This window comes from Podarcis liolepis, assembly GCF_965112155.1.
Source record: "Podarcis liolepis genome assembly, chromosome: 7".
Classification (NCBI taxonomy): Eukaryota; Metazoa; Chordata; class Lepidosauria; order Squamata; family Lacertidae; genus Podarcis; species Podarcis liolepis.
In genome coordinates, this window is record NC_139561.1 from 18226009 (window position 1) to 18233251 (window position 7243).

General features: G+C 42.8%; 1 long non-coding RNA gene across 2 annotated transcripts; it reads right to left on the reverse strand.

Moving 5' to 3' along the window:
• Nucleotides 1-2135: 2135 nt before the first annotated feature.
• On the reverse strand, nucleotides 2136-6959 carry LOC310711442. 2 transcript variants are annotated; one of them, XR_014528435.1, is made up of 4 exons: nucleotides 6827-6959; nucleotides 4832-4952; nucleotides 3441-3508; nucleotides 2136-2345 (listed from the first exon to the last, which is right to left on the reverse strand). It is a non-coding gene; the product is annotated as an uncharacterized lncRNA (long non-coding RNA). The 2 variants fall into 2 exon arrangements; XR_014528436.1 differs by having other exon boundaries at nucleotides 6650-6952.
• Nucleotides 6960-7243: the final 284 nt, after the last annotated feature.

Genomic DNA, 7243 nt, shown 5'->3' on the forward strand with positions numbered 1-7243 from the left:
GCCCAAAAATGTGCAGTCATCCACTCAGCAGCTGGGCCCATAACCAAAGATGTTGGCTATTTGCAGTTTAGTAGCGCTGTAGAGAGCTTGCTGGGGAGACCATGCATTAAAAAGGGACTCAAAAATAACTTAAACAAAGTTTAACCATGACCCAACCATCAACCCATCCCCCGGGGAAATGAGAGAGCTAGGTGCTGCTCCTTATATACTACACCCAAATGCTGACACAGCTTAATCAATACAACTCAGCAGGACCTGCTATGTTTCACAGCTGTAAAGCTGGATCTAGTTATTTTGCTCTGGCCCTTGCTCTGGCCCCTTAAAGACATACACATCGGGTGGAACAATGATGAACCTTTACATTTAAAGAAACCATTCAACACATTCCACTGTCAAACAGCTCTTTCCATCACAATGTACTTCCTAACGTTGAGTCAGAATCTGCTTCCTTGTAACATGAAGCCATCGGTTCTGGACTTACCCTCCAGAGCTGGAGAGAACAAGCTTACACCATCCTCCATGTGACAGCCGTTTAGATATTTAAAGATGACTAGCATATCTCCTGTCATTCTCTTATGCAAGCTAAACATACCCAACTCCCTCAACAGTTCCTCATAAGGCCTGGTTTCCAGATCCTTCATTATCTTGGACACCCTCCTCTGCACACATTCCAGCTCATCAATATTCTTCTTCAACTGTGGCACCCATAACAAGACACAATACTTCAGGTGGGGTCTGACCGAGGCAAAATAAAATGGTACTACTACTTCCCTTCAACTGCACACTATACTTCTGTAGATGCAGCCTAAAATAGCATTAACTTTTTTTGCCATTACATCACACTTTTGGCTCATGTTTAGCTTGTTGTCTACCAAGACCCCTAGATCCTTTTCACATGTGGTACTGGCACACAAAGTCCTGCCCCCACCAAATTTTATGTATGTGCAGCTGGTTTTTTCTACCTACATGAAGGGGACGTCCCTCAAGGTTCTATTACATGGTGCATACATGGCCCACAGGGTGTGTGATTGACGTCAGCATGCTGTGGGACATGCCGACAACACGCATATCCATCTTGGGCTCCCTTCTCTTTTAGTATTTCTGACTATTTGATCTCGTCCACAACACAGCTGAGACAAGCCTAGTTAGCTCAGTTGACTAGAGCGTGGTGCTGGTAATGCCAAGGTTGCAGGTTTGATTCCCGTTATATGGCACAGCTGCTTTGCAGGGGCTTGAACTAAATGAACCTCAGGGATCCTTCCAGCTCAACAATTCTGTGATTCTACTCAAGAATACATGGATAGAAACGCCCCCTGCGTGTGCTCAGAAGGGCTCTTTTAAAGCATGCAAAAGACATGGTGCCTCCAAGAGGCAGATACAGGGGGACTGATGTCCAGGGCCCACAGCCAGAAGGGTACCCAGACTTGGAGATTTCATGTTCTTTCTTTCAGAAGACCATCTGTGTTCCCGCTGGAAACGAAGTTATGAAGCAGAACCCCCACCCCTCTAGTGCATTGTTCTTGTCCTGAAGTTGTAACCCTTTGAATAACCACAATTTGTCCTTCTGTTTTTTACTGGCAAGAAGTACACATCTTTCCTGGGGTGGGTTTCCTCTGCAATCAGATACTCCCTGGAAGTGATCTTCTGCAATAAGTGTGAGTGGGTGTAAGAGGATTCCCTGATGCCAAATAACAAATGCAAAATGTAACAACAGGTCAATGAGGCTTAGGCAAGTCCCCTGCTGCTCAGAAGCTAAAGACTGGGCACTCAGTGAGAACTCACAGTATATTTAGATTAATGTAAAACTGTATACATGTCTAGTTTGGAGTCTCTTGGTGATTTTAACAGATGTGTGTGTCTGGGAGAAATTCAACAGGTTACCCTTTTCTCCTAGGAGATTCAATTCTGGAGAAAAGCTTCACTTGCGTGGACAGACACGAGTATATTTTTGGGCCCAACAATTTACCTAAAAAGGGGACACCACTTTGAATATGACATGAAGCATATGCAATTGTTTTGCAGAGCTGTTTCTTCTTTTCAGAGTAGGTTGGAGGGCCCAGTATGTGGGGGCACCTCAGAATAAACATCTTGTAGGTTCACATTCAAGACACCAAACAGGCTTGAAGCCCACATTTTATTTGCAATTGCTGAATTTTGACAGGTTCCTTGAGGCAACTGGGGTGACTGCCCATAAAATCAGGGTTCAAGGCTAATGGAACACGAGAATGGGGTGGAGGTATCAAGCAGTAAAGGTGTGCCTTTGAGATCTTTTGGTGAACCTGCTGAGCATCTGGGTTGATTGCAATCTGCTTCTCAGTTTTCTTTAGCCATAGCCTCCTCTGCATCTGTGAGTAGAAAGTAGAGGGCATGTGATTAATTTCTCTGAAAGATCAGCCCTCAAGAAAGCTGGAATCACAGAATTAGAGAGCTGAGAGGGTCTTTGGAAGTCAGTTAGTCCAGTCCCTTTCATTACAAGCATCCCCAACTTGTGGCTTTCTAAAAAAGAAGGGGCAGACTTGCTCTCTCACTCCCAAAAACAACACAAATTTCACCAACAGAAATCGCCTCCTAAAGTTCTACCAAAATTTGCCCTCTTATAACTTAAGCTGTAAGATCCACTCCTCTCCTCTGGGGCAGCAAAGCATGATTCTTCACCATCTTCCAACTGACAGCCCTCCATGGATCTAAAGAGTGCTCTCCTCTCCCTTTCACTCTTCCTTTCTCAAGGCTAAACTGTGTTGTTTACCTGTATACAACGTTAGTGCCAGTTCAAGTAGGCCCATTGAAATGAAAGAAAATGGCTTACATTAATTCCAGTAGCTCTATTCAGAATATAAATCAGTTGGATATGACTACATGCTTCTTGGGTCTCTGCTCATCCTTATTGCCCTCCCACAACCTCCTCCCGAGTCCTCTATTGATTGCCTTCTCATCTTCCTTGAGCAGTATTCACCTTGTTGAATATCTGAGCAAAAGACAGACAGTCAATAGGTCAGAAACTTCCCACCATGGATACTTCTTTGTTAGCAAAGTTACACCTGCTGAATTCTTGTCCACTAAAATTAAAGGAATAGGAGGACTTGGCATGGACAGAACAGCCAAAACAGAAAGCCATCTTGACCAGGAAGTTGCCAGCCTAGGTGTCCCTCTCACTGCCCAAATCACACTCGAAAGCCCATGGAATGGATTGATGTGTGTGGTTCGCCTTAGTTTATGTGTAATGCCTGAAAAACTTTTCCCTGCTCTCCCATGTGGCCTCAAGACAAGATGTTAGCGAACTATGATCAAGACCATAAATGGTGCAGATCTCATTTCTCAGTGAAGAAGGACTTTTAAATAATTCATTGGAGGAGAAAGGAAAGCTGCCAAAGCACAGAGACTATGTAAATAGCTCATCATCCTTTTGCTCCATCCCCCAGAATCTTCCAGTCCAAACCAACCTCCTCTGCTCAGATGCTCTTCATTGTCTTCCATGCTAGGGCGTTTACCACAAAAACATACTGGATGCCTAGAAGTAAAAAGAGATGTAGCTTAAGATCTGAATATAAATCTCCATGTCATGAATGAACCAGCTCCCAGGGAAGATTTACAGTCAGCTAGAGAAAGCAGGCAGGAAGAGATAGAGTTAACTGCAAGTCAGGGGATTATAGTGTGCCAGCGAAGTACAAAATACAGAGACTAGAAATGAAAGCAGTTCACAGGGAGGAAATGACAGAGGAAGAGCATTGTCAGAGAAGGGGGGAGCTGACCCCCTGTTCCCCAAGATCTCGGCAGCTGTAGGAAACACCCACCCACCCTTAGAAGGGAGATATTTGGTTTAGAGATGGACGGCTGTGATTGCTGCTCGGATGGAATCTGGGTTTTTTTTGCAATTAATCTTCTTTTTAATTAACTACACTCGTTGTTATCAAGACTCCTTGACACGCCAGTACATATTTAAAATGATTGAACAGCTATTCAGCTTCCTCCACCGCAACAACCATGCCTCTGATTCCTGGAATGTTTGTTTGGATATCAGCAGAAATAACTATCCTTAAAAATTATTCAGGGGAATTCATGACACTTAGTAAACAAGAATGCACTGTATCCCATCTTCGCCGTCCTCAGAGTAGTCTGGATTTGCATCAATGGACATGACGAAATAGATTCCATGAATCTAAGCCCACTATTTATTTATTTATTTAGTTAGTTAGTTAGTTAGTTAGTTAGTTAGTGTCCTTTGAGGTGGACGTAGGCTTACAGTGAAATTGACATCCATCAAATTAGTAGGTTTGCAGGTGGATTAGCCACAATCTTTCATTGATGCAGAGTGGTTGATTGTGCAATGACACCAGCCTTCCTGAACGCACAAAGTGCCCTCCAGATGTTTCACACTACAGCTCCAGCCAACTTGGCCGACAGTCAGAGGTGTTGTAGCATCCAAAGAATTTGAAGGGTACCAGGTTAGGGAGCATGGAGCACACTAATAATAGTAATCATAATGATAATAATAATAGAGAATGGAGAATAGCTTCCTGCTTTGAGTACACCTACGTCATAAACAAGGAATGTTCCTGGGACTTCACAAATCCCCACTATCCCCCTTTCCTTAGCTTTAAAACTAGGAGAGCCTCTCTACCCTTTCCCTGCTGGGGAATTTCCAGAAGGCCAACTGGGTGCCCATTTATGTGTTCCTGAGACTCCACCCTCTTTGAAGTACTCCTTGTGGGACTCTGGCCTTCCTTTGTTTCTGATTTTATCATCTGCTGCACACCAGTCTGCCATGCCTCTCCAGGTACAAGGATGTCCTCACCAAGAATCTGAAACAATTTCCTTTCCCTTTCATACTTACATACTCTTTGTACATGTCTGTACGCAACCTTGGTCCCTTGTACAGCTCATGAGTGCCAGAACAGACAGCAAGATCACAAGATGCTTCATGATGGATGGAGAGGGCACTGGCTTTGAATCAACTGAAAGGAGAAGCAGGAGGAACTTGCAATTATATATTTACTGAACTCCAGAAAACTCAGCAAGCGCAGAGCAATGGAGGCCACGAGAGCAATATCTACAACAATGTGGTACTACAAAGGAAAATATCACAAAACATCTGAGGGATGCCCTCTACTGTGCAGCCTGACTCATTGGATGTTGTAGTCCATGTCCATTCTTGTTCACGTAAGATGGCCAACATGCTGTATCAGATTTGTCTTTAGAAACTTACTCCTCAATCCACCCTATTCCGGTAAACTAATACAGTGGTACCTCGGGTTACATAAGCAGGTTACAGACTCCGCTAACCCAGAAAGAGTACCTCAGGTTAAGAACTTTGCTTCAGGATGAGAACAGAAATCGTGCTCCGGTGGCGCGGCAACAGCGGGAGGCCCCATTAACTAAAGTGGTGCTTCAGGTTAAGAACAATTTCATGTTAAGAATGGACCTCCAAAACGAATTATTATTTTTCTCCTACAAAAAAATTATTAGTTTTCTCTTATAACACATAGACAAAAACAAAAAAGAAAAAAATACATTTAACAACAATAAAAACACACAAAATAAAAGATTTTTTTCTTCTTCTTATTCCCTGGTGTATTTACATTGCTAAAAGACTTCCTCAAGACTCTCCAATCTGGAATTCATCATATTACATATTTAGCAGTTCCCAATTTTCATATTTATAACATCAGTATCTTCTTTCATTACTAACTTCTTAACCTTACTTCCAATTGTAATCAATAATAATCTTTGTTATCAATCTTTTTGTATCCCTTAGCCTAATCTGTTACTTCTAGGGATTTCTTAATTATCTTATATTACAATATCTCACTATATCTTCTTTAAATTTCTTCCAATCTTCTTGTGTTTCCTCCTCTTTCTGGTCGCGGATACTTCCAGTTAGGTCAGCCAGCTCCGAAAAGTCCATCATCTTCATCTGCCATTCTTCTATTGTCGGTATTTCTTGCAATTTCCATTTTTTGGCTAATAAAAGTCTTGCTGCTGTAGTGGCATACAAAAACAGTCTAACATCCTTCTTGGGCAATTCTGGTCCTGTTATTCCAAGTAGAAAGGCTTCTGGCTTCTTAATAAATCTATTTTTCAACATTTTTTAAATTCATTATAAATCTTTTCCCAGAAGTTTTTCACCTTGGAACACATCCACCACATATTTAAAAAGTGCCTTCTTTCTCTTTACATTTCCAACATAGGTTATCATTAATTTTTGCTAGTTTCACCAGGGTTTGCTAGATTTTTGCTAGTTTCACCAGGGTTAAGTAGCATCTATACATCATTTTCATAATATTTTCTTTTAATTCAGTACATGCCATGTATTACCCAGAGCGGAAAATGAAAGTAATTGTATCCTCTCTCTTTGTATCATAAAAATGGAGTGTGGCAGTTCCCCAATGGGAGGTCCACTTCCAAAGCAAGAGTCTTTTCTGATCTTTTAGCACTTTCTAGCAGGATAACAAAACAGTTACATTTCCCCCCCCCCCCTTTCTCCCTGCTGGGTTGGAGATATTTCCTTAGAAAGTAAAACAGCCTCTTTGTAGTTACGTCTTCGGTAAACAAGCACTGCTTTCATTTTTTCTCCAGCGGAAAGGGATCGACCTCCGTAATTTAAATCCCTCTCATTCCAAATTTTAGTCAAATTATTATCTTTTTTACTCACGATTGTCCAAATTAAAGTTTACTCGGAGAAATTGGCTGCTCACGATTGCCGGACTCAGGAGCTTCACGCAGTGAGGGAAGCGCGTTGATTCCTCAGAACCCGCGTCTCGAACCCAGCTCACTTTCGGGGCTCTAACAGAGCTTACCGGGAAGCGAGGGAGTTGCTATGGGTACCCACCGGAACACCAGGTCCTCAGAACACTCGATCTGAGGTTTTTAACGGGGTGCCGCAACGCTCTTGCAGTCACACCCAGTCTCAATGCGCAGAGCTCTGAAAGAGCTCCTGTCTGCCGTGAAAGAGCAACCAACCCGGAAGTCAGAACGAATTAAGTTCTTAACCCGAGGTACCACTGTATTTTGAGAATGTCACATCCCATGTGTTTTCCACCCAGCCAAACCTTTCATAGAAAATCCAGCTGACTTCCAGTGGCTCTCTATCTCTATCTAGAGCCATCAGGACAGAGGGACTGCACTAAGGGTCACCAGGAAATTGAATCATTCAAAGTGCTAGTGCTGGATCAGGTGGAGAGGGTTTCCTAAACTGTCAGCATCCCCTGAGTTGACCTGACGCTGTGCAAGGGTCCCCAACTAACCT